At 40.5% G+C, this 27,551-nt stretch overlaps 1 long non-coding RNA gene across 1 annotated transcript in view; it reads right to left on the reverse strand.

The window, feature by feature from the left end:
* Window positions 1-257: 257 nt before the first annotated feature.
* Window positions 258-27,551, reverse strand: part of LOC139748946 (uncharacterized) — a 47,270-nt gene continuing 19,976 nt past the window's right edge. The window contains exon 3 of the long non-coding RNA XR_011712848.1: window positions 258-393. This is a non-coding gene — a long non-coding RNA (uncharacterized lncRNA). The remainder of the gene's footprint in view (window positions 394-27,551) is intronic.

A 27,551-nucleotide genomic window follows, 5' to 3' on the forward strand; every position in this document is an offset into this window, starting at 1 on the left:
AAGTTGGACTATTGCACGGCAGCTTTACATCTTCAGCTCATGTGAAGCCCAGATGGTAGCACTTCAGACATATATCTTGGAACTGACCTGCTGTTTAGTCTGTTTGGAAACAATGTGCATTCTGGAATAAAGACAGCAATTCAGCCATATGTCCTAGAACGAATCTGCTACCTGGACACTGAAAACAACCTGATATCCAAAGTACAATTCATCTTTAATCCTTGGTCATAATGTTAATAAGTCTCAGAACTCACTTGCAGACTCTCCCTGGGCAAATATTCCTTAGTCCTGCAGGCTTGAACTTGAATTCATTACGACCACAAGAATTCTTGCATATTCCGTTTCCCGCAGTTAGGTTATAGCATAGTGTTTCATTCAGACGCCCTCCAAAATCTGAAAATAATGGTCAAGCTACAAGGGCCGTCATGTGTAAACTACCAGATTGTAAACTTAAAGTGACTTTACCTGCAATGATTACTTCAATTCAGGATAATATATATATATATATATATATATATATATATATATATTATATATATATATATATAATATATATATATATATATATTATTTTTTTTTTTTTCAAACTATTCGCCATTTCCCGCATTAGCGAGGTTAGCGTTAAGAACAGAGGACTGGGCCTTTGAGGGAATACCCTCACCTGGCCCAATTCTCTGTTCCTTCTTTTGGAAAATTGAAAAAAAAAAAAAAAAACCGAGAGGGGAGGATTTCCAGCCCCCCGCTCCCTCCCCTTTTAGTCGCCTTCTACGACACGCATGGGAATATCTTATCCTTGGGAAATATTTTAAATACTATATAGATATATATATATATATAATATATATATATATATATATATATATTATATATATATATATATATATATATATATATATATATATATATATATATATATATATATATATTCCTATGAGTCCACGGGGAAAATGAAACACGAAAAGTTCCCATGTGCACTTTCGTGTAATAACCACATCATCAGGGGAGACACACGAGCGAAATAAAACAGTCAGTTGATATACATCGAAGAGACGAAGCTAGGATGCCATTTGTTAAACATACGATTGTCCAAGACAGACAACGAGCATTCATAAACTTATCATTTTATAAATTTCATCAACCATGAAGTTATCTAATTTGTATAGACCATCACTAATATTAAGATTATAATTCTTTCTGTATTTAATAATAGAAGATTCAATGATATTTCTCTTGGTAATAGACTTAGAGTTAACAACTGAGATGGCGTTACTCCAGTCAATACAATGATCATAGTTTTTAACATGATTAAACAAGGCATTTGATTCTTGTTCCGTTCTTATGCTATATTTATGTTGCTTAAGTCTAACAGGAAGATCCTTACCAGTCTGACCAAAATGAAATTTATCAGTTTCCACAAGGAACTTTATAGATGCAACCAAGAGAATTTTCTGGTGAATTCCTGATTAAGATATTCTTTATAGAATTATTGTCGCTAAAGGCAACATTTACATTAAAGGATTTAAGCAACATGGGAAGCAAAGTGAAATTATTATAAAAGGGAGAACTAAAAGATTCTTGGTGTCAATAGGAGGTTTGGGCTCAACTCTATAAAATGATTTCTTTGCTAACTTAAGGGATTTATCAATGAAAGATCTAGGGTACTCTAACTTAGATCCAATAGAATATATCTTCTCAAACTCATCATCAAGAAACTCTGGACTGCAAATACGTAATGCCCTAAGGAACATAGATTTAAATGATGATAATCTAACTCTGTCATGTTGAGATGAGTAATAATGGATATATGAGCATACATTGGTGGGTTTTCTGTATATGCTAAACTTAAACTTGTTCCTTGTCTATAGATCATGCAATCTAAAAAGGTAACATACCATTATTTTCATTTTCTACAGTAAATTTGATGGAAGGTACTAAATTGTTAAGTAAGGGGAGAAATATTTGTAAATTTTCATTTGTTGGCCAAACACAAAGAACATCATCTACATACCTAAACCAAATTGCATTAGAAGGTAAGATATCCTTTAGTAATTTTGTTTCAAAAATTCCATATAAAGATTACTTAGTACAGGTGAAAGAGGGTTACCCATTGCCATACCAAATTTTTGAGCATAATAATCTCCATTAAATTGAAATACACAGTCTTTTATGCACAATTTTATCAGTTCAATGAAATTAGACTTTGAAACAGGAAAATGAATATCATCCAAGACATCAAATAAATATTCTAAAAGGTCATCAACTTGAACTCTAGAGAAAAGTGAGGAAACATCAAAGCTAACTAGTTTGAAATCAAAATTGATATTGATATTGTTTAGCTTGTTGACTAAATCTACATTGTTCATGATATTAGAATTTGATACCTTACCCACTAAAGGGCTTAATAAGGAAACTAACCATTTTGACAATTCATATGTGATAGAGCCTACTGAACTCACCATAGGTCTTGCTGGAAAATTCTGTTTATGTGTTTTGATAAGTCCATACATATATGGCAGGGGACAAAGATGACAAATTTTTGATAAGAGAAGTGTTACCTTTCAACAACAACTTCATTTCTTTATTGAAGTGAGAATTAAATGCTTCTCAGGGATTTTTACTAAGTTTAGAATATGTTGTGTTATCATTTAGAAGATCATTCATTTTAGATAAATAGTTACTTTTGTCTAAAATCACAACAGTGTTAGCCTTATCTGCTTTAGTAATATGTATATCCTTGTCTTTTTTTAAGGTATTAATAGCTCTTATGAATCTTTTAGGGCAATTAGCTTCCACTGGTTTTGACAAACTGGCTATATATATATATATATATATATATATATATATATATATATATATATATATATATATATATATAATATATATATTATATATATTATATATATTATATATATATATATATATATATATATATATAACATATATTGTTCTCATGAATGTAGGTTTGCGTCATGGGTGTGTGATGTCTCATGGATCGTTTAATTTGTTATGGATGCTTGTTAGGCGCTGACATGCAAGGTTTTGGAAAGAGGGGCAAGTATAAGTCTTTGGATAAGAGCTTTGGAATGAGTCAGTTGTTGTTCGCTGATGATACAGCGCTGTTCTGATTCATTGTGGCTGCAGCACTTGGTACTGCATTTGGTAAGTGTGGAAAACGATTAAAATTAAAGTATTGATCTCAGACCAGCTTTTTATTACACATTAGTCAGTCATTGGGAGTAAGTTTGTATCAAAACACTGGAGGACATAATTGTTTTAAATATCTGCATGGTCTGCAGCGATGGAACCATCCGGCGAATGGATCATAGTGCAAATCCTGAGCCTTGCAACATCAGAAGTGAACATTATTCTTGAAACAATACATGTTATGTTTGAAGGAATTTGATTCCAACATTTGGGTCAATTTGCGAGGCGTGCCTATGGATAGATTGTTGCCATGGATCATCGCTGGAATGAGATATCTAAAACACTTCACTTCCTCCAGTTTTTCTCCATTCAAACTCACCTCCCAATTGACTTGACCCTCACCCCTACTGTACCTAATAACCTTGCTCTTATTCACATTTACTCTCAACTTTCTTCTTCCACACACTTTACCAAACTCAGTCACCAGCTTCTGCAGTTTCTCACATGAATCAGCCACCAGCGCTGTATCATCAGCGAACAACAATTGACTCACTTCCCAAGCTCTCTCATCCCCAACAGACTTCATACTTGCCCCTCTTTCCAGGACTCTTGCATTTACCTCCTTTACAACCCCATCCATAAACAAATTAAACAACCATGGAGACATCACACACCCCTGCCGCAAACCTACATTCACTGAGAACCAATCACTTTCCTCTCTTCCTACACGTACACATGCCTTACATCCTCGATAAAAACTTTTCACTGCTTCTAACAACTTGCCTCCCACACCATATATTCTTAATACCTTCCACAGAGCATCTCTATCAACTCTATCATATGCCTTCTCCAGATCCATAAATGCTACATACAAATCCATTTGCTTTTCTAAGTATTTCTCACATACATTCTTCAAAGCAAACACCTGATCCACACATCCTCTACCACTTCTGAAACCGCACTGCTCTTCCCCAATCTGATGCTCTGTACATGCCTTCACCCTCTCAATCAATATATATATATATATATATATATATATATATATATATATATATATATATATATATATATATATATATATATATATATATATATATATACATATATATATATATATATATATATATATATATATATATATATATATATATATATATATATATATATATATATATATATATTTATATATATATATATATATATATATAGAAATATATATATATATATATATATATATATATATATATATATATATATATATATATATATATATATATATATATATATATATATATATATATATACATATATGGTTCTCAGTGAATGTAGGTTTGCGGCATGGGTGTGTGATGTCTCTATGGTTGTTTAATTTGTTTATGGATGGGGTTGTTAGGGAGCTGAATGCAAGAGTTTTGGAAAGAGGGGCAAGTATGAAGTCTGTTGGGATAAGAGAGCTTTGGAAGTGAGTCAGTTGTTGTTCGCTGATGATACAGCGCTGGTGTCTGATTCATGTGAGAAACTGCAGCAGCTGGTGACTGAGTTTGGTAAAGTGTGTGAAAGAAGAAAGTTAAGAGTAAATATGAATAAGAGCCAGGTTATTAGGTACAGTAGGGTTGAGGGTCAAGTCAATTGGGAGGTAAGTTTGTATGGAGAAAAACTGGAGGAAGTAAAGTGTTTTAGATATCTGGGAGTGGATCTGGCAGCGGATGGAACCATGGAGGCGGAAGTGGATCATAGGGTGGGGGAGGGGGCGAAAATCCTGGGAGCCTTGAAGAATGCGTGGAAGTCGAGAACATTATCTCGGAAAGCAAAAATGGGTATGTTTGAAGGAATTGTGGTTCCAACAATGTTGTATGGTTGCGAGGCGTGGGCTATGGATAGAGTTGTGCGCAGGAGGATGGATGTGCTGGAAATGAGATGTTTGAGGACAATGTGTGGTGTGAGGTGGTTTGATCGAGTAAGTAACGTAAGGGTAAGAGAGATGTGTGGAAATAAAAAGAGCGTGGTTGAGAAAGAAGAAGAGGGTGTTTTGAAATGATTTGGGCACATGGAGAGAATGAGTGAGAAAAGATTGACCAAGAAGATATATGTGTCGGAGGTGGAGGGAACGAGGAGAAGTGGAAGACCAAATTGGAGGTGGAAAGATGGAGTGAAAAAGATTTTGTGTGATCGGGGCCTGAACATGCAGGAGAGTGAAAGGAGGGCAAGGAATAGAGTGAATTGGATCGATGTGGTATACCGGGGATGACGTGCTGTCAGTGGATTGAATCAGGGCATGTGAAGCGTCTGGGGTAAACCATGGAAAGCTGTGTAGGTATGTATATGTGCGTGTGTGGACGTATGTATATACATGTGTATGGGGGTGGGTTGGGCCATTTCTTTCGTCTGTTTCCTTGCGCTACCTCGCAAACGCGGGAGACAGCGACAAAGCAAAAAAAAAAAAAAATATATATATATATATATATATATATATATATATATATATATATATATATATATATATATATATATATATATATATATATATATATGTATGTATGTATGTATATATATACACACCCACACATATACATATATACACATGTATATAACTCTTACAGTCTGCCTTATTCATTCCCGTCGACATCCCGCCACACATGAAATGAAAAGAACCTCCCCCATCATGTGCGCGAGGTAGCGCTAAGAAAAAAAACAAAGGCCACATTCATTCACACTCAGTCTCTCGCTAGCATATATAATACACTGAAACCCCAGCTCCCTTTCCACATCCAGGCACTACAACACTTTCCATGGTTTACCCCAAATGCTTCACATGCCTTGGTTCAATCTATTGACAGCACCTCGACCACGGTATACCACATCGTTCCAATTCACTTTATTCCTTCCACGCCTTTCACCCTCCTGCATGGTCAGGCCCTGACCACTAAAAATCTTTTTCATTCCATCTTTCCACCGCTAATTTGTTCTCCCACTTCTCGTTCCCTCCACCTCTGACAAATATATCCTCTTGGTCAATATTTCCTCATTCATTCTCTCCATGTGACCAAATCATTTTAAAACACCTTTATCTGCGCTCTCAACCATACTCTTTTTATCACCAGACATCTCTCTTACCCTTTCATTACTTACTCGACCAAACCACCTCACTCCATATATTGTCCGCAAACATCTCATTTCCAGCACATCCACCCTCATCCGCACAACTCTGTCCATAGCCCACGCCTCGCAACCATATAACATTGTTGGAACCACTTTTCCTTTAAACATACCCATTTTTGCTTTCCAAGATAACGTTCTCGACTTCCACACATTTTTCAACGCTCCCAGGACTTTCGCCTCCTCCCCCACCCTATGATTCACTTCCGTTTCCATGGTTCCATCCGCTGCCAAATCCACTCCCAGATATCTAAAACACTTCACCTCCTCCAGTTTCTCTCCATTCAGACCAACCTCCCAGTTAACTTGACCCCCAACCCTACTGTACCTAATAACCTTGCTCTTATTCACATTTACTCCCAGCTTTCTTCTTTAACACACTTTGCCAAACAGTCACCAGCTTCTGCAGTTTCTCACCCAAATCAGCCACCAGCGCTGTTTCATCAGCGAACAACAACCGACTCACTTCCCAAGCTCTCTCATCCACAAATGACTGCATACTTTCCCCTCTTATCAAACTCATTCACCAACTTCTGCAGTTTCTCACCCGAATCAGCCACCAGCGATGTATCATCACCGAAAACACCTAACTCCCTTCCCAAGCTCTGTCATCCTCTGTCATCCCTCTCTCCAAAACTCTTGCATTTACCTCCCTAACAACCCTATCCATAAGCAAATTAAACAACCATGGAGACATCACGCACCCCTGCCGAAAAACCACATTCACTGAGAACCCATCACTTTCCTCTCTTCCTACACGTCCACATTCCTTACATTCTCGATAAAAACTTTTCACTGCTTCTAACAACTTACCTCCCACACCATATATTCTTAATACCTTCCACAGACCATCTCTACCAACTCTTTCATATGCCTTCTCCAGATCCATAAACACTACATACAAATCCATTTCCTTTCATAAGTATTTCTCATATACATTTTTCAAAACAAACACTTGATCCACACATCCTCTACCACTTCTGAAACCACACTGCCTACCCCAATCTGATGCTCTGTACATGCCTTCACCCTCTCAATCAATACCCTCCCATATAATTTCCCAGGAATACTCAACAAATTTATACCTATGTAATTTGAGCACTTACCTTTATCCCATTTCCCCTTGTACAATGGCACTATGCAAGCATTCCGCCACTACTAAGGCACCTCACCATGAGTCATACATACATTAGATAAACTTACCAACCAGTCAACAATACAGTCACCCCTTTTTTGACAAATTCCACTACAATACCACCCAAACCCGCTGCCTTGGCGGTTTTCATCTTCAGCAAAGCTTTTACTACCTCTTCTCTGTTTACCAAATCATTCTCCCTGACCCTTTGCACACCACCTCGACCAAAACACCCTATGTCTGCCACTCTATCATCAAACACATTTAACAAACCTTCAAAATACTCACTCCATCTCCTCACATCGCCACTACTTGTTATCACCTCGCCATTTGCCTCCTCCACTGATGTTCCCATTTGTTCCCTTGTCTTACGCACTTTATTTACCTCCTTCCAAAACATCTTTTTATTCTCCCTAAAATTTTATGATACTCTCTCACCCCGACTCTCATTTGCCCTCTTTTTCGCCTCTTGCATCTTTCTCTTCACCTCCTGCCTCTTTCTTTCATACATCTCTCAGTCATTTGCATAATTTCCCTGCAAAAATCGTCCAAATGCCTCTCTCTTCTCTTTCACTAATAATCTTACTTCTTCATCCCACCACTCACTACCCTTTCTAATCTGCCCACCTCACATGCTTCTCATGCCACAATCATCTTTTGCACAAGCCATCACTGCTTCACTGAATACATCCCATTCCTCCCCCACTTCCCTTACGTCCTTTTTCCATTCTGTACTCAGTCTCTCCTGGTACTTCCTCACACAAGTCTCCTTCCCAACCTCACTTATTCTCACCACTCTCTTCACCCCAACATTCTCTCTTCTTTTCTGAAAATCTCTTCAAATCTTCACCTTCGCCTCCACAAGAGAATGATCAGACATCACTCCAGTTGCATCTCTCACCATATTACCTTCCAAAAGTCTGTCTTTCGTGCGCCTATCAATTAACATGTGTTCCAATAACGCTCTCTGGCCATATGTCCTATTGACATTCGTATACTTGTGTATATCTCTCTTTTTGAACCAGGTATTCCAAATCGCCAGTCATTTTTCAACACACAAATCTACAAACATTGAACACCCCATGTATACCAATTGTTCCCTCAATTGCCACATTACTTACCTTTGCATTCAAATCACCCATAACTATAACCTGGTCTCGTGCATCAAAACTACTAACATACTCACTTAGCTGCTCCCAAAACATTTGTCTCTCTCGATCTTTCTTCTCATACCTTGGTGCATATGAACCAATAATCACCCATCTCTCTCCATCAACTTTCGGTTTTCCCCATATCAATCTAGAGTTTACATTCTTACACTCTATCACACACTCCCACCACTCCTGTTTCAGGAGTATTGCTACTTCTTTCCTTCCTCTGGTCCTCTCACCAACTCCTGACTTTACGCCCAAAACATTCCCAAGCCACGCTTCCCCTTCACTCTTGAGTTTTGTTTCATTCAGATCCAAAACATCCAGGTTCCTTTTCTCAAACTTACAACCTATCTCTCCTTTTTTCTCATCTTGATTACATCCACACACATCTAGACACCCCAATCTGAGCCTTCGAGGAGGATAAGAACTCCCCGCGTGACTCCTTCTTTTGTTACCCCTTTTAGAAAGTTAAGATACAAGGAGGCGAGGGTTTCAGCACCCCCCCCCCCCTCCCGTCCCCTTTACATACACAGACATATACATATAACACATATACATAATTCATACCTACTGTCATTATTCATTCTCGTCGCCACCCCGCTACACATGAAATGACAAACCCTCCCCACGCACGCACACGAGGTATCGCTAGGAAAGGACAACAAGTGCACATTCGTTCACACTCACTCTCTAGCTGTCATGTATATTGCACCAAAACCACAGCTCCCTCTCCACATCCAGGCCCCACAAAACTTTCCATGAATTCCTACAGACGCTTCACATGCCCTGTTTCAATCCAATGACGGCACGTCGACCCTGGTATACGACATCGTTCCAATTCACTCTATTCCTTGCATGCCTTTCACCCTCCTGCATGTTCAGGCCCCGATCGCTCAAAATCTTTTTCACTCCATCCTTCCACCTGCAATTTGGTCTCCCACTTCTCGTTCCCTCCATCTATGACACATCAATCTTTCCTCACTCATTCTCTCGATGTGACCAAACCATTTCAATACACCCTGTTCTGCTTTCTCAACCACACTCTTTTAAAACCACACATCTCTCTTACCCTATAATTAATTACTCGATCAAACCACCTCAAACCAAGTATTGTTCTGAAACATCTTATTTCCAACACATCCACCCTCCTCCGCACAACCCTATCCTTAGCCCACGCCTAGCAACATATTGTTGGCACCACTATTTCTTCAAACATACATATTTTCGTCTTCAGAGATAATGTTCTCGTCTTCCACACATTTTTCAGTGCTCACAGAACTTTCGCCCCCTCCTCCACCCTGTGACTCACTTCCGCTTCCATGGTTCCATCAGCTGCCAAATCCACTCCCAGATATCTAAAACACTTCACTTCCTCCAGTTTTTCTCTATTCAAACTTATCTCCCAATTGACTTGTCCCTCCACCCTATTGTACCCAATAACCTTGCTCTTATTCACGTTTACTCTCTACTTTCTTCTTTCACACACTTTACCAAACTCAGTCACCAGCTTCTGCAGTTTCTAACCCGAATCAGCCACCAGCGCTGTATCATCAGCGAACAACAACTGACTCACTTCCCATGCCCTCTCATCCATAAAAGATTGCATGCTTACCCCTCATTTCAAAACTCTTGCATTCAGCTCGCTAATAACCCCATCCATACACAAATCAAACAACCATGGATATATCACGCACCCCTACCGCAAACCGACATTCACTGAGAACCAATCACTTTCCTCTCCATACTCGTACACAAGCTTTACATCCTCAAATAAAAACTCTTCACTGCTTCTAGCATCTTGCCTCTCACACCATATACTCTTAATACCTTCCACAGTGCATCTCTATCAACTCTATCACTTGCCTTCTCCAGATCCATAAATGCTACATACAAATCCAATTGTTTTTCTAAGTATTTCTCACATACAATCTTCAAAGCAAACACCTGATCCACACATCCTCTACCACTTATGAAACAATACTGCTTCTCCCCAATCTGATAGTCTGTACATGCCTTGACACTCTCAATGAATACCCTCCTACATAATTTCCTGGGTGTACTTAGCAAACTTGTGCCTATGTAATTTGAACACTCACCTTCATCATCCTTTCCTTTGTACAATGGCACTATGCATGCATTCCGCCAATCCTAGGGCACTTCACCATGAGCCGTACATACACTGAATATCCTCACCATCACCTCACGATCAACAACACATTCACCCCCTTTTTTAATAAGTTCCACTGCAATGCCATCGAAACCCGCATCCTTGCCGGCTGTCATTTTCGCAAAGCTTTCACTAATTCTTCTCTTTTACCAAATATTCTCCCTAACCCTCTCACTTCGCACACCACCTCTACCAAAACACCCTATATCTGCCACTCTATCATCTAACACATTCAACAAACCTTCAAAACACTCACTCCATCTCCTTCTCACATCAACACGACTTGTTATCACCTCCCCATTACCCCCCTTCACCGATTTTCCCATTTGTTCTCTTGTCTTACGCACTTTTTTTTTATTTACCTACTTCAAAAACATCATTATATTCTCCCTAAAATTCAATGATGCTCTCTCACCCCAACTCTCATGTGCCCTCTTTTTCACCACTTGCGTCTTTCTCTTAACCTCCTGCCTCTTTCTTTTATACGTCTCCCAGTCATTTGCACTATATCCCTACAAAAATCGTCCAAATGCCTATCTACTCTCTTTCACTAACAGTCTTACTTCTTCATCCCGACACTTACTACCCTTTCTAATCTGCCGACCTCCCATGCTTCTCATGTCACAAGCATCTTTTCCTCAAGCCATCACTCCTTCCCTAAATATATCCCATTCCTCCCCCACTCCCCTTACCTCCTTTCCTTTCACTTTTTTCCTTTATGCACTCATTCTCTCCTGGTACTTAATCATACAAGTCTCCTTCCCAAGCTCACTTACGCTCTTCACCCCAACATTCTCTCTTCTTTTCTGAAAACCTCTATAAATCTTCACCTTCGCCTCCGCAAGATAATGATCAGATATCCTCCAGTCGCACTTCTCAGCACATTTACATCCAAAAGTCTCTCTTTCACGCACCCATCAATTGACACGTAATTCAGTTAGGCTCTCTGGCCATTTCTCCTACTTACATACGTATACTTCTATACATCTCTCTTATTAAACCAGGTATTCCCAGTCACCAGTCCTTTTTCAGCACACAAATCTACAAGCTCTTCACCATTTCCATTTGCAAAACTGAGCAACTATCGTACACCAATTATTCCTTCAACTGCCATATATATATATATATATATATATATATGTATATTTTTCTTTTTTTTTTTTTTTATACTTTGTCGCTGTCTCCCGCGTTTGCGAGGTAGCGCAAGGAAACAGACGAAAGAAATGGCCCAACCCCCCCCCCCCCCATACACATGTACATACACACGTCCACACACGCAAATATACATACCTACACAGCTTTCCATGGTTTACCCCGGACGCTTCACATGCCTTGATTCAATCCACTGACAGCACGTCAACCCCTGTATACCACATCGCTCCAATTCACTCTATTTCTTGCCCTCCTTTCACCCTCCTGCATGTTCAGGCCCCGATCACACAAAATCCTTTTCACTCCATCTTTCCACCTCCAATTTGGTCTCCCTCTTCTCCTCGTTCCCTCCACCTCCGACACATATATCCTCTTGGTCAATCTTTCCTCACTCATTCTCTCCATGTGCCCAAACCATTTCAAAACACCCTCTTCTGCTCTCTCAACCACGCTCTTTTTATTTCCACACATCTCTCTTACCCTTACGTTACTTACTCGATCAAACCACCTCACACCACACATTGTCCTCAAACATCTCATTTCCAGCACATCCATCCTCCTGCGCACAACTCTATCCATAGCCCACGCCTCGCAACCATACAACATTGTTGGAACCACTATTCCTTCAAACATACCCATTTTTGCTTTCCGGGATAATGTTCTCGACTTCCACACATTTTTCAAGGCTCCCAAAATTTTCGCCCCCTCCCCCACCCTATGATCCACTTCCGCTTCCATGGTTCCATCCGCTGACAGATCCACTCCCAGATATCTAAAACACTTCACTTCCTCCAGTTTTTCTCCATTCAAACTCACCTCCCAATTGACTTGACCCTCAACCCTACTGTACCTAATAACCTTGCTCTTATTCACATTTACTCTTAACTTTCTTCTTCCACTCATATATATATATATATATATATATACATATATATATATATATATATATATATATATATATATATATATATATATACATATCTGTATATCTAAACAGATATGTATATATATATATATATATATATATATATATATATATATATATATATATATATATATATATATATCCCTGGGGATAGGAGAGAAAGCATACTTCCCACGCATTCCCTGCGTGTCGTAGAAGGCGACTAAAAGGGGAGGGAGCGGGTGGCTGGAAATCCTCCCCTCTTGTTTTTTTTTTATTTTCCAAAAGAAGGAACACAGAAGGGGGCCAGGTGAGGATGTTCCCTCAGAGGCCCAGTCCTCTGTCCTTAACGCTACCTTGCCGATGCGGGAAAAGGCGAATAGTTTGAAAAAAAAGAAGAAAAAAAAAAAAAAAAAATATATATATATATATATATATATATATATATATATATATATATATATATATATATATATATATATATATATATTTTTTTTTTTTTTTTTTTTACTTTGTCGCTGTCTCCCGCGTTTGCGAGGTAGCGCAAGGAAACAGACGAAAGAAATGGCCCAACCCCCCCCATACACATGTACATACACACGTCCACACACACAAATATACATACCTACACAGCTTTCCATGGTTTACCCCGGACGCTTCACATGCCTTGATTCAATCCACTGACAGCACGTCAACCCCTGTATACCACATCGCTCCAATTCACTCTATTCCTTGCCCTCCTTTCACCCTCCTGCATGTTCAGGCCCCGATCACACAAAATCTTTTTCACTCCATCTTTCCACCTCCAATTTGGTCTCCCTCTTCTCCTCGTTCCCTCCACCTCCGACACATATATCCTCTTGGTCAATCTTTCCTCACTCATTCTCTCCATGTGCCCAAACCATTTCAAAACACCCTCTTCTGCTCTCTCAACCACGCTCTTTTTATTTCCACACATCTCTCTTACCCTTACGTTACTTACTCGATCAAACCACCTCACACCACACATTGTCCTCAAACATCTCATTTCCAGCACATCCATCCTCCTGCGCACAACTCTATCCATAGCCCACGCCTCGCAACCATACAACATTGTTGGAACTACTATTCCTTCAAACATACCCATTTTTGCTTTCCGGGATAATGTTCTCGACTTCCACACATTTTTCAAGGCTCCCAAAATTTTCGCCCCCTCCCCCACCCTATGATCCACTTCCGCTTCCATGGTTCCATCCGCTGACAGATCCACTCCCAGATATCTAAAACACTTCACGTCCTCCAGTTTTTCACCATTCAAACTCACCTCCCAATTGACTTGACCCTCAACCCTACTGTACCTAATAACCTTGCTCTTATTCACATTTACTCTTAACTTTCTTCTTCCACACACTTTACCAAACTCCGTCACCAGCTTCTGCAGTTTCTCACATGAGTCCGCCACCAGCGCTGTATCATCAGCGAACAACAACTGACTCACTTCCCAAGCTCTCTCATCCCCAACAGACTTCATACTTGCCCCTCTTTCCAAGACTCTTGCATTTACCTCCCTAACAACCCCATCCATAAACAAATTAAACAACCATGGAGACATCACACACCCCTGCCGCAAACCTACATTCACTGAGAACCAATCACTTTCCTCTCTTCCTACACGTACACATGCCTTACATCCTCGATAAAAACTTTTCACTGCTTCTAACAACTTGCCTCCCACTCCATATATTCTTAATACCTTCCACAGAGCATCTCTATCAACTCTATCATATGCCTTCTCCAGATCCATAAATGCTACATACAAATCCATGTGCTTTTCTAAGTATTTCTCACATACATTCTTCAAAGCAAACACCTGATCCACACATCCTCTACCACTTCTGAAACCACACTGCTCTTCCCCAATCTGATGCTCTGTACATGCCTTCACCCTCTCAATCAATACCCTCCCATATAATTTACCAGGAATACTCAACATATATATATATATATACATATATATATATATATATATATATATATATATCATTTTTTTTAACTTTCTATAATGGGAAACAGAAGAAGGAGTCACGCGGGGAGTGCTCATCCTCCTCGAAGGCTCAGATTGGGGTGCCTAAATGTGTGTGGATGTAACCAAGATGTGAAAAAAGGAGAGATAGGTAGTATGTTTGAGGAAAGGAACCTGGATGTTTTGGCTCTGAGTGAAACGAAGCTCAAGGGTAAAGGGGAAGAGTGGTTTGGGAATGTCTTGGGAGTAAAGTCAGGGGTTAGTGAGAGGACAAGAGCAAGGGAAGGAGTAGCAGTACTCCTGAAACAGGAGTTGTGGAAGTATGTGATAGAATGTAAGAAAGTAAATTCTCGATTAATATGGGTAAAACTGAAAGTTGATGGAGAGAGATGGGTGATTATTGGTGCATATGCACCTGGGCATGAGAAGAAAGATCATGAGAGGCAAGTGTTTTGGGAGCAGCTGAATGAGTGTGTTAGTGGTTTTGATGCACGAGACCGGGTTATAGTGTTGGGTGATTTGAATGCAAAGGTGAGTAATGTGGCAGTTGAGGGAATAATTGGTATACATGGGGTGTTCAGTGTTGTAAATGGAATTGGTGAAGAGCTTGTAGATTTATGTGCGGAAAAAGGACTGATGATTGGGAATACCTGGTTTAAAAAGCGAGATATACATAAGTATACTTATGTAAGTAGGAGAGATGGCCAGAGAGCGTTATTGGATTACGTGTTAATTGACAGGCGCGCGAAAGAGAGACTTTTGGATGTTAATGTGCTGAGAGGTGCAACTGGAGGGATGTCTGATCATTATCTTGTGGAGGCTAAGGTGAAGATTTGTATGGGTTTCCAGAAAAGAAGAGTGAATGTTGGGGTGAAGAGGGTGGTGAGAGTAAGTGAGCTTGGGAAGGAGACTTGTGTGAGGAAGTACCAGGAGAGACTGAGTACAGAGTGGAAAAAGGTGAGAACAATGGAAGTAAGGGGAGTGGGGGAGGAATGGGATGTATTTAGGGAATCAGTGATGGATTGCGCAAAAGATGCTTGTGGCATGAGAAGAGAGGGAGATGGGTTGATTAGAAAGGGTAGTGAGTGGTGGGATGAAGAAGTAAGAGTATTATGAAAGAGAAGAGAGAGGCATTTGGACGATTTTTGCAGGATAAAAATGCAATTGAGTGGGAGATGTATAAAAGAAAGAGACAGGAGGTCAAGAGAAAGGTGCAAGAGGTGAAAAAAAGGGCAAATGAGAGTTGGGGTGAGAGAGTATCGTTAAATTTAAGGGAGAATAAAAAGATGTTCTGGAAGGAGGTAAATAAAGTGCGTAAGACAAGGGAGCAAATGGGAACTTCAGTGAAGGGCGCAAATGGGGAGGTGATAACAAGTAGTGGTGATGTGAGAAGGAGATGGAGTGAGTATTTTGAAGGTTTGTTGAATGTGTTTGATGATAGAGTGGCAGATATAGGGTGTTTTGGTCGAGGTGGTGTGCAAAGTGAGAGGGTTAGGGAAAATGATTTGGTAAACAGAGAAGAGGTAGTAAAAGCTTTGCGGAAGATGAAAGCCGGCAAGGCAGCAGGTTTGGATGGTATTGCAGTGGAATTTATTAAAAAAGGGGGTGACTGTATTGTTGACTGGTTGGTAAGGTTATTTAATGTATGTATGATTCATGGTGAGGTGCCTGAGGATTGGCGGAATGCGTGCATAGTGCCATTGTACAAAGGCAAAGGGGATAAGAGTGAGTGCTCAAATTACAGAGGTATAAGTTTGTTGAGTATTCCTGGTAAATTATATGGGAGGGTATTGATTGAGAGGGTGAAGGCATGTACAGAGCATCAGATTGGGGAAGAGCAGTGTGGTTTCAGAAGTGGTAGAGGATGTGTGGATCAGGTGTTTGCTTTGAAGAATGTATGTGAGAAATACTTAGAAAAGCAAATGGATTTGTATGTAGCATTTATGGATCTGGAGAAGGCATATGATAGAGTTGATAGAGATGCTCTGTGGAAGGTATTAAGAATATATGGTGTGGGAGGCAAGTTGTTAGAAGCAGTGATAAGTTTTTATCGAGGATGTAAGGCATGTGTACGTGTAGGAAGAGAGGAAAGTGATTGGTTCTCAGTGAATGTAGGTTTGCGGCAGGGGTGTGTGATGTCTCCATGGTTGTTTAATTTGTTTATGGATGGGGTTGTTAGGGAGGTGAATGCAAGAGTTTTGGAAAGAGGGGCAAGTATGAAGTCTGATGGGGATGAGAGAGCTTGGGAAGTGAGTCAGTTGTTGTTCGCTGATGATACAGCGCTGGTGGCTGATTCATGTGAGAAACTGCAGAAGCTGGTGACTGAGTTTGGTAAAGTGTGTGGAAGAAGAAAGTTAAGAGTAAATGTGAATAAGAGCAAGGTTATTAGGTACAGTAGGGTTGAGGGTCAAGTCAATTGGGAGGTGAGTTTGAATGGAGAAAAACTGGAGGAAGTAAAGTGTTTTAGATATCTGGGAGTGGATCTGGCAGCGGATGGAACCATGGAAGCGGAAGTGGATCATAGGGTGGGGGAGGGGGCGAAAATTCTGGGAGCCTTGAAGAATGTGTGGAAGTCGAGAACATTATCTCGGAAAGCAAAAATGGGTATGTTTGAAGGAATAGTGGTTCCAACAATGTTGTATGGTTGCGAGGCGTGGGCTATGGTTAGAGTGGTGCGCAGGAGGATGGATGTGCTGGAAATGAGATGTTTGAGGACAATGTGTGGTGTGAGGTGGTTTGATCGAGTAAGTAACGTAAGGGTAAGAGAGATGTGTGGAAATAAAAAGAGCGTGGTTGAGAGAGCAGAAGAGGGTGTTTTGAAATGGTTTGGGCACATGGAGAGAATGAGTGAGGAAAGGTTGACCAAGAGGATATATGTGTCGGAGGTGGAGGGAACGAGGAGAAGAGGGAGACCAAATTGGAGGTGGAAAGATGGAGTGAAAAAGATTTTGTGTGATCGGGGCCTGAACATGCAGGAGGGTGAAAGGAGGGCAAGGAATAGAGTGAATTGGAGCGATGTGGTATACCGGGGTTGACGTGCTGTCAGTGGATTGAATCAGGGCATGTGAAGCGTCTGGGGTAAACCATGGAAAGCTGTGTAGGTATATATATTTGCGTGTGTGGACGTATGTATATACATTTGTATGGGGGTGGGATGGGCCATTTCTTTCGTCTGTTTCCTTGCGCTACCTCGCAAACGCGGGAGACAGCGACAAAGCAAAAAAAAAAGAAAAAAAAAAATATATATATATATATATATATATATATATATATATATATATATATATATATATATATATATATATATATATATATTATCCCTGGGGAGAGGGGATTAAGAATACTTCCTACGTATTCCCTGCGTGTCGTAGAAGGCGACTAAAAGGGGAGGGAGCGGGGGGCTGGAAATCCTCCCCTCTCGTTTTTTTTTTTTAATTTTCCAAAAGGAGGAACAGAGGGGGGGCCAGGTGAGGATATCCCACAAAGGCCTAGTCCTCTGTTCTTAACGCTACCTTGCTAACGCGGGAAATGGCGAATAGTTTAAAAGAAAGAAAAGAAAATATATATATATATATATATATATATATATATATATATATATATATATATATATATAATCTTTTTTTTTTATTTTATTATTATTATACTACCTTGTCGCTGTCTTCCGCGTTAGCGAGGAAGCGCAAGAAAACAGAAGAAAGAATGACCCAACCCACCCACATACACATGTACATACATACACGCCCACACACGCATATAAACATACCTATACAATTCACCGTATACATGAAATAGCCACACTTGAAATGGCACCCCCCACCCACCCCCACGCGTGCGCGAGGTAGCGCTAGGAAAAGACGACAAAGGCCACATTCGCTCGCACTCACTCACTAGCTGTCATATGCAACTCACCGAAACCACAGCTCCCTTTCCTCATCCAGGCCCCACAAAACTTTCCATGGTTTACCCCAGACGCTTCATATGCACTGGTTCAATCCATTGGCAGCACATTGACACTGGTATACCACATTGTTCCAATTCACTCTATTCCTTGCACGTCTTTCACCCTGCTGTATGTTCAGACCACGATCGATCAAAATTTTTTTTACTCCATCGTTCCACCTCCAATTTGGTCTCCCACTTCTCCTCGTTCCATCCCTCTCTATCACATATATCCTCATTGTCAATCTTACCTCATTCATTCTCTCCATGTGGCCAAACCATTTCAAAACACCCTCCTCTGCTCTCTCAACCACATTCTCTTTACCACGCATCCCTCTTACGCTTTTATTACTTACTCGATCAAACCACCTTACACCACATATTGTCCTCAATCATCTCATTTCCAACACATCCACCCTCCTCCACACAACCTAATCTATAGCCCACGCCTCACAACCATATAACATTGTTGGAAACGCTATTTCTTTATATATACCCATTTTTGCTCCCCGAACGTTTCACCCCCTCCCCTACCCTGTGACTCACATCATCTTCCACAGTTCAATCCGCTGCTAAATCCACTTCAAGATATCTAAAACACTTCACTTTCTCCAGTTTTTCTCCAATCAAACTTCCCTCTCAGTTGACTTGTCCTACACCCTACTGAACTTAATAACCTTGCTCTATTTCACATTTACTCTCAGCTTTCTTCTTTCACACGTTTTACCAAACTAAGTCACCAGCTTCTGCAGTTTCTCACATGAATCAGCCACCAGCGCTGTATCATTAGCGAACAACAACTGATTCACTTCCCAAGCCCTCTCATCGACAATAGACTGCATACTTGTCCAAAACTCTTGCATTCACCTCCCTAACAGCCCCATCCATAAACAAATTAAACATCCAAGGAAAGATCATGCACCCCTGCCGTAAACCGACATTCGTTGGGAACCAATCACTTTCCTCTCTTCATAATCGTACACGTGCCTTACATCCTCGAAAAAAAAACTTTTCACTACTTCTAGCAACTTACATTCCACATCATATACTTTTAACACCTTCCACAGAGCATCTCTATCAAATCTATCGTATGCCTTACCCAGATCCATAGGTGGTACATATAAATCCATTTGTTTTTCTAAGTATTTCTCACATACATTTTTCAAAGCAATCACCTGATCCACACATCCTCTACCACTTCTGAAACCACACTGCTCTTCCCCAATCTGATGCTCCGTACATGCTTTCTCCCTCTCAATCAATACTCTCTCATATATTTTCCCAGGAATATTCAACAAAGTTATACCACTGTAATTTGAACACTCGCTTTATCCTCTTTGCGTTTATACAATGGATGCCTTAAACAATGGATGCCTTTATACTATGCATGCATTCCGCCAATCCTCAGGCACTTAACCATGAGCCATACATAAACTGAATATCCTCACCGACCAGTAAACAGCATAGTCACCCCCTTTCTTAACAAATTCCACAGCAATACCTTCCAAACCCGCCGCCTTGCGGCTTTCATGTACCACAAAACTTTCACTACCTCTTCTATGTTTACCAAACAATTCTCCCTGACCCTCTCACTTCGCACACCACCTCGAACATAGCATCCTGTGTCTGCCACTCAATCGTCAAACACATTCAACAAACCTTCAAAATACTCCCTCCATTCCTTCTCACTTCACCACTACTTGTTATTACCTACACATTAGCCCCCTACACCAATGTTCCCATTTGTTCTCTTGTCTTACGCACTTTATTTACCTCTTTCCAAAACATATTTTCATCCTCCCTAAAATTTAACAATACTCTCTCACACCAACTTTCATTTGCCCTTTTTCACCATTTGCACCTTTCTCTTGATCTCCTTCCTCTTTCTTTTATACATCTCCCTTTCATCGGCACTATTTCCCTGCAAAAATCGTGCAAATCTCACTCTCTTCTTTTCCACTAACTTATTTCTTCATTCTGCCACTCAGTGCCCTTTCTAATCTGCACACCTCCCACCTATCTCATGCCACAGACATCTTTTACGGAAGCCATAACTGCTTTCCTAAATACATCCCATTCCTCACCAACTACCCTTACATCAATTGCTCTCACCTTTTTCCATTCTGCACTCAATCTCTCCTGTTACTTCCTCACACAAGTCTCCTTTCCAAGCTCACTTACTCTCACCACTCTCTTCATCCCAATATTCTCTCTTCTTCTCTGAAATCCTCTACAGATCGTCAACTTCGCCTCCACAAGATAATGATCAGCCATCCCTCTAGTTGCCCCTCTCAGCACATATACATCCAAACGTCTCTCTTTCACGCGCCTATCAATCAACATGTGATCCTATAACGCTCTCTGGCCATCTCTCCTACTTACATAAGTATACTTATGTATATCTCTCTTTTTAAACTAAGTATTCTCAATCACCAGTCTGTTTTTAGCACACAAATCTACAAGCTCTTCACCATTTCCATTTACAACAGCGAACACCCCATGTACACCAATTGTAACCTCAACTGCCATATTACTCACCTTTGCATTCAAATCACCCATCACTATAACCCTATGTCGAGCATCATCGCTGCCAACACACTCACTCAGCTGCTTCCAAAACACTTGCCTCTCATGATCTTTCTTCTCATGATCAGGTGCATAGGCATCAATATTAACCCATCTCCAGTTTTACCCATATCAATCTAAAGTTTACTTTCTTACACTCTATCACATACTCCTACAACTCCCGCTTCAGGAGTAGTGCTACACCTGACTTTACTCCCCTGACTTTACTCACAAGACATTCCTAAACCACTCTTCCCCTATACCCTTCAGTTTCATTTCACTCAGAGCCAAATATCCAGGTTCCTTTCCTCAAACATACCATCTCACCTTTTTTCTCATCTTGGTTACACAAAACAAAATCAAACACCCCAATCTGAGTCTTCGAGGAAGATCAGCACTTTCCGCTTGACTCCTTATCTGTTTACCCATTTAGAAAGTTGAAATACAAGGAGGGGAGGGTTTTTAGCCCCCGCTCCCGTCCTCTTTAATCGCCTTTTACGACACGCGGGGAATACTTGGGATGTAATCATTTTCCCATATCCCCAGAAATATGTATGTGTGTATATATATATATATATATATATATATATATATATATATATATATATATATATATATATATATATATATATATATATATATATATAATGTATGTATGACTCATGGTGAGGTGCCTGCGGATTGGCGGAATGCGTGCATAGTGCCATTGTACAAAGGCAAAGGGGATAAGAGTGAGTGCTCAAATTACAGAGGTATAAGTTTGTTGAGTATTCCTGGTAAATTATATGGGAGGGTATTGATTGAGAGGGTGAAGGCATGTACAGAGCATCAGACTGGGGAAGAGCAGTGTGGTTTCAGAAGTGGTAGAGGATGTGTGGATCAGGTGTTTGCTTTGAAGAATGTATGTGAAAAATACTTAGAAAAGCAAATGGATTTGTATGTAGCATTTATGGATCTGGAGAAGGCATATGATAGAGTTGATAGAGATGCTCTGTGGAAGGTATTAAGAATATATGGTGTGGGAGGAAAGTTGTTAGAAGCAGTGAAAAGTTTTTATCGAGGATGTAAGGCATGTGTACGTGTAGGAAGAGAGGAAAGTGATTGGTTCTCAGTGAATGTAGGTTTGCGGCAGGGGTGTGTGATGTCTCCATGGTTGTTTAATTTGTTTATGGATGGGGTTGTTAGGGAGGTAAATGCAAGAGTTTTGGAAAGAGGGGCAAGTATGAAGTCTGTTGGGGATGAGAGAGCTTGGGAAGTGAGTCAGTTGTTGTTCGCTGATGATACAGCGCTGGTGGCTGAATCATGTGAGAAACTGCAGAAGCTGGTGACTGAGTTTGGTAAAGTGTGTGGAAGAAGAAAGTTAAGAGTAAATGTGAATAAGAGCAAGGTTATTAGGTACAGTAGGGTTGAGGGTCAAGTCAATTGGGAGGTGAGTTTGAATGGAGAAAAACTGGAGGAAGTGAAGTGTTTTAGATATCTGGGAGTGGATCTGGCAGCGGTTGGAACCATGGAAGCGGAAGTGGATCATAGGGTGGGGGAGGGGGCGAAAATTCTGGGGGCCTTGAAGAATGTGTGGAAGTCGAGAACATTATCTCGGAAAGCAAAAATGGGTATGTTTGAAGGAATAGTGGTTCCAACAATGTTGTATGGTTGCGAGGCGTGGGCTATGGATAGAGTTGTGCGCAGGAGGATGGATGTGCTGGAAATGAGATGTGTGAGGACAATGTGTGGTGTGAGGTGGTTTGATCGAGTGAGTAACGTAAGGGTAAGAGAGATGTGTGGAAATAAAAAGAGCGTGGTTGAGAGAGCAGAAGAGGGTGTTTTGAAGTGGTTTGGGCACATGGAGAGGATGAGTGAGGAAAGATTGACCAAGAGGATATATGTGTCGGAGGTGGAGGGAACAAGGAGAAGAGGGAGACCAAATTGGAGGTGGAAAGATGGAGTGAAAAAGATTTTGTGTGATCGGGGCCTGAACATGCAGGAGGGTGAAAGGAGGGCAAGGAATAGAGTGAATTGGAGCGATGTGGTATACCGGGGTTGACGTGCTGTCAGTGGATTGAATCAAGGCATGTGAAGTGTCTGGGGTAAGCCATGGAAAGCTGTGTAGGTATGTATATTTGCGTGTGTGGACGTATGTATATACATGTGTATGGGGGGGGTTGGGCCTTTTCTTTCGTCTGTTTCCTTGCGCTACCTCGCAAACGCGGGAGACAGCGACAAAGTATAATAAAAAAAAAAATAAAATACATATATGTATATATATGTATATATACATGACAATATATATGTATATATACATATGTATATATATGTATATATATATATATATATATATATATATATATATATATATATATATATATATATATATATATATATATATATATATTTATTTATCTATTTTGCTTTGTCGCTGTCTTCCGCGTAAGGGAGGTAGCTCAAGAATATAGACGAAAGAATGGCCCAACCCACCCACATACACATATATATACATACACGTCCACACACAGAAATATAAATACCTATACATCTCAATGTATACATATATATACACACACAGATATATATTTATATACACGTGTACATACTTCAGACTGTCTGTCTTTATTCATTCCCATCGCCACCCCGCCACACATGCAATATCAACTCCCTCACCCCTCATGTGCGCGAGGTAGCGCTAGGAAACGACAAAAAAGGCCACATTCATTCACACTCACTCTCTAGCTGTCATGTAATAATGCACCGAAACCACAGTTCCCTTTCCATACCCAGGCCCCACAGAACTTTCTATGGTTCACACCAGACGCTTCACATGCCCTGGTTCAATACACTGACAGCACGTCGACCCCGGTATACCACATCGTTCCAATTCACTCTATTCCTTGCACGCCTTTCACCCTCCTGCATGTTCAGGCCCCGATCACACAAAATCTTTTTCACTCCAACTTTCTACCTCCAATTTGGTCTCCCACTTCTCGTTCCCTCCACCTCTGGCAGATATATCCTCTTGGTCAATGTCTCCCCACTCATTCTCTCCATATGACAAAACCATTTCAAAACACCCTCTTCTGCTCTCTCAACCACACTCTTTTTATTACCACACATCTCTCTTATCCTTACATTACTTACTCGATCAAACCACCTCACACCACATATTGTCCTCAAACATCTCATTTCCAGCACATCTAACCTCCTCCGCACAACTCTATCTATAGCCCACGCCTCGCCACCATATAACATTGTTGGAACCACTATTCCTTCAAACATACCCATTTTTGCTTTCCGAGATAATGTTCTCGACTTCCACACATTCTTCAACGCTACCAGAACTTTCACCCCCCCCCCAACTCCCCACCCAATGATTGACTTCCGCTTCCATGGTTCCATCCGCTGCCAAATCCACTCCCAGATATCCAAAATACTTCACTTCCTCCAGTTTTTCTCCATTGAAAGTTACCTCCCAGTTGATTTGTCCCTCAACCCTATTGTACCTAATAACCTTGCTCCTATTCATATCTACTCTCAGCATTCTTCATTCACACACTTTACCAAACTCAGTCACCAGCTTCTGAAGTTTCTCACAAAAATCAGCCAAAGGCGCTGTATCATCAGCGAACAACAACTGATTCACTTCCCAAGCTCTCTCATCCACAACAGACTGCATACTTGACCTTCTTTCCAAAACTCTTGGATTCACCTACCTAACAACCCCATCCATAAACAAATTAAACAACCATGGAGACATCGCACACCCCTGCCGCAAACGTACATTCACTGAGAACCAATCACTTTCCTCTCTTCCTACACGTACACATGCCTTACATACTAGATAAAAACTTTTCACTGCTTCTAACGACTTACCTCCCACACCATATATTCTTAATACCTTCCGTAGAGCATCTCTATCAACTCTTTCATATGCCTTCTCCAGATCCATAAATGCCACATATAAATCCATTTCCTTTTTTAAGTATTTCTCATATAAATTCTTCAAAGCAAACACGTAATCCACATATCCTCTACCACTTCTGAAACCACACTGCTCTTCCCCAATCTGACGCTCTCTGCACGCCTTCAACCTCTCAATCAACACCCTCCCATATAATTTCCCAGGAATACTCATCAAACTTATACCTCTGTAATTTGAGCGCTCACTTTTATCCCCTTTGCCTTTGTACAATGGCACTATGCAAGCATTTCGCCAATCCTAAGGTACCTCACCATGAGTAATACATACATTAAATAACCTTACCAACCAGTCAACAATACAGTCACCTCCTTTTTTAATAAATTCCACTGCAATACCATCGAAACCCGCTGCGTTGCCGGCTTTCATCTTCAGCAAAGCTTTTAATACCTCTTCTCTGTTTACCAAATCATTCTCCCTAACCCTCTCACTTTGCACACCACCTCGACCAAAACACCCTACATCTGCCAGTCTATCATCAAACATATTCAACAAACCTTCAAAATCCTCACTCCATCTCCTTCTCACATCATCACCACTTGTTACCACCTCCCCATTAGCCCCCTTCACTTAATTTCCAATTTGTTCCCTTGTCTTATGCTCTTTGTTTACCTCCCCGCAAAACATCTTTTTATTCTACCTAAAGTTTAATGATACTGTCTCACCCCAAATCTCATTTGCTCTCTTTCTCACCTCTTGCTCCTTTTTCTTGACCTCCTGACTCTTCCTTATATACATCCCCAACTCATTTGCATTAATTCACTGCAAACATCGTCCAAATGCCTCTCTCTTCTCTTTCACTAATAATCTTACTTCTTCATCCCACAACTCATTACCCTTTCTAATCTGCCCACCTCCCACGCTTCTCATGCCACAAGCATCTTTTGCGCAAGCCATCACTGCTTCCCTAAATACATCCGATTCCTCTCCCACTCCCCATACGGCCTTTCTTCTCACACACACACACACACACACACACACACACACACACACACACATATATATATATATATATATATATATATATATATATATATATATATATATATATATATATATATATATATATATATATATATATATATATATATATATATATATTTCAGTTTTCAGTTTTCTAAATTGTTTCTTACATTTTTCATATGTATATATATGTATGTGTGTGTGTGTGTGTGTGTATATGTGCGTATGTATGTGTATGTGTGTGTATGTGTATATGTATATATATATGTATATTATCCCTGGGGATAGGGGTGAAAGAATACTTCCCACGTATTCCTCGCGTGTCGTAGAAAGCGACTAGAGGGGACGGGAGCGGGGGGCCAGAAATCCTCTCCTCCTTGTATTAACTTTCTAAAATGGGAAACAGAAGAAGGAGTCACGCGGGGAGTGCTCATCCTCCTCGAAGGCTCAGAGTGGGGTGCCTAAATGTGTGTGGATGTAACCAAGATGTGAAAAAAGGAGAGATAGGTAGTATGTTTGAGGAAAGGAACCTGGATGTTTTGGCTCTGAGTGAAACGAAGCTCAAGGGTAAAGGGGAAGAGTGGTTTGGGAATGTCTGGGGAGTAAAGTCAGGGGTTAGTGAGAGGACAAGAGCAAGGGAAGGAGTAGCAATACTCCTGAAACAGGAGTTGTGGGAGTATGTGATAGAATGTAAGAAAGTAAATTCTCGATTAATATGGGTAAAACTGAAAGTTGATGAAGAGAGGTGGGTGATTATTGGTGCATATGCACCCGGGCATGAGAAGAAAGATCATGAGAGGCAAGTGTTTTGGGAGCAGCTGAATGAGTGTGTTAGTGGTTTTGATGCACGAGACCGGGTTATAGTGATGGGTGATTTGAATGCAAAGGTAAGTAATGTGGCAGTTGAGGGAATAATTGGTATACATGGGGTGTTCAGTGTTGTAAATGGAAATGGTGAAGAGCTTGTAGATTTATGTGCTGAAAAAGGACTGATGATTGGGAATACCTGGTTTAAAAAGCGAGATATACATAAGTATACTTATGTAAGTAGGAGAGATGGCCAGAGAGCGTTATTGGATTACGTGTTAATTGACAGGCGTGCGAAAGAGAGACTTTTGGATGTTAATGTGCTGAGAGGTGCAACTGGAGGGATGTCTGATCATTATCTTGTGGAGGCTAAGGTGAAGATTTGTATGGGTTTTCAGAAAAGAAGAGTGAATGTTGGGGTGAAGAGGGTGGTGAGAGTAAGTGAGCTTGGGAAGGAGACCTGTGTGAGGAAGTACCAGGAGAGACTGAGTAC

The sequence above is a fragment of the Panulirus ornatus genome, chromosome 6, assembly GCF_036320965.1.
Source record: "Panulirus ornatus isolate Po-2019 chromosome 6, ASM3632096v1, whole genome shotgun sequence".
NCBI lineage: Eukaryota > Metazoa > Arthropoda > Malacostraca > Decapoda > Palinuridae > Panulirus > Panulirus ornatus.